General features: G+C 40.9%; 1 long non-coding RNA gene across 1 annotated transcript in view; it reads left to right on the top strand.

The window, feature by feature from the left end:
• The first annotated feature begins 1,165 nt into the window (after positions 1-1,165).
• Positions 1,166-2,028, top strand: part of LOC124275874 — a 28,182-nt gene continuing 27,319 nt past the window's right edge. The window contains exon 1 of the long non-coding RNA XR_006898370.1: positions 1,166-1,268. This is a non-coding gene — a long non-coding RNA (uncharacterized LOC124275874). The remainder of the gene's footprint in view (positions 1,269-2,028) is intronic.

The following is a 2,028-nucleotide window of genomic DNA, read 5'->3' as shown; positions in this document are numbered from 1 at the left end:
CCCGACTTACAACAAGCGGCATGCAACCTTACTCACTTTAAGGATGGACCAGTGAAGATCCAGGTTACACCTCGTCTTCAGTAACCCTCGTAAGAGGCGACATAGGGATCGGGTGGTCAGGCTCGCTGACTTGGTTGACACATGTCATCGGTTCCCAGATCATGCTGTTGATCACTGGATTGTCTGTTCCAGACTCGATTATTTACAGACCGCCGCCATATAGCTGGAATATTCCTGAGTGCGGCGTAAGACTAAACTCACTCACTCACGATGTCTGACGTATCGTTTCAGGTTACTATGCATGGCGCAGGGACACTGGCGCGTGGTTTACGCAGAGCCTGCGCAAGGTCCTAACACCGTGAAATGCAACGTGCTGGTCTCACAACGCTGCTGACCTTCGTAAATCAGAGAGTAGCAGTCTGGTATGAATCATCGCATCCATGAACGAAAAGAAGCAAGTTCCTTGCATCACGCATATGCTGACCAAAGACGTGTATTTCAGACCTAAAAGCATTCAGCATTCCACTTTGGTATAGTTGTATGAACAGCGGAGCATGAACAACGACTTGATAAGGCAATATATGAACACATACAGTTGCGTCCCTTGGCTAGCAGGATATGCTGAATAGCCCGAAGATAAATCGCGACTGTTGTGTGATCCTTTTTAGTTCTTTAGATCAGATCAGATGATCAATCTCATAGAATATTTGATAACATTAATCTCGCGCAATTTACGTAAATTACAATTCTGTGAATATTGTATCACTTTGCTTTCATACAGAGGTTTCAGTGGTTATTCTTTGCCGAGATGTGCTCATTTGAAGTGATGTATTTTAACTTGGAAGCCCTTGATGTTGCTGTTGTCCAGATGCACACATCGCAGTTCAAATTCCAGCAAGGAAAATCAGCATGGTTACATTATCAGTGTAATGTGAAACAGTAGCATACAAGAGTTGGTAATTGTGTAGATGGTGCAGACTTCAAATCATGCTTTAACACGTTTGGTCTGTGTTGATGTTAAACCGTATGAGAAGTCCAGCTATATGGCTGCGGTTTGTAAATAATTGAATCTGGACCAGACAATCCAGTGATCAACATCATTAGCATCGATCTACGCAATTGGGATACGTTCACATGTGTCAACCAAGTGAGTGAGCGAGCCTGACCACCCGATCCCGTTAGTCGCCTCTTACGACAAGCATGGGTTACTGAAGATCAGTTGTAATGCGGAACTTCACGGGTGGCCTCTGGAAGGAGTTTATATTGACGTATGTACATGAATACTACTTCAAGCAAGAACGATAACCCCCTTTCTGTTTAATTCCAGCAGCAATAAACATTACTTAAGCACTCTAAACCTGTTGCTTTTAATAATGTTAACATGTAAACAATAGTAATGGTGATTATTTGTTGAAAATATATTGTAGTGAGTGAGTGAGTGAGTTAAGATTTTAAGTCACATCGGCAATATTTCAGCCATATCGTGACTATAAAGAAGTTTTGAATTCATCATAAATACATGTAAGTCATATAAACCTGTCAACGGAGGACAGTAAAACCAACTAGAATTTCGCAGACACAATAAATGAAACTAGTATCTTTCTCTAAAACTGGATTTCAAATTAGGACAATACAATATAAAAACGGGCTATAGATCACCGACAACCGAAGGTAGATCACCATACTAGGGACCATGGGGACTTGCAGTACCGTTGCTACCTGCATGGACCCAAGTTGGATTTATACCATCCCTTCTGCCGCCGGCGATTGTAGGAAGGGTAAGCCATAAATTAAAATCAAACAAATGCTACGTTTATAAATTTTGGTAAGCTGAAATCTACTTTGAAGGTTTTGGGACTTACGTCTCCTCGCAGGAGGACGAAAACATATTGTAACGTAATTAATAGGTGTTTACAGATCGCAAAAAGTAACATTTTATTTCACCTTTATATCCAAACTTGCTGTAAAAATGGCTGTAAAATATATCTCCAACTGAAGAATATGTATAGAGTCCTATTGTGATTTAGT

This window comes from Haliotis rubra, unplaced genomic scaffold, assembly GCF_003918875.1.
Source record: "Haliotis rubra isolate DU_JTF1 unplaced genomic scaffold, ASM391887v1 Scf2034, whole genome shotgun sequence".
Classification (NCBI taxonomy): domain Eukaryota; kingdom Metazoa; phylum Mollusca; class Gastropoda; order Lepetellida; family Haliotidae; genus Haliotis; species Haliotis rubra.
The sequence above is the reverse complement of the archived record's forward strand: the minus strand, read 5'-3'. Positions and strand labels throughout refer to the sequence as shown.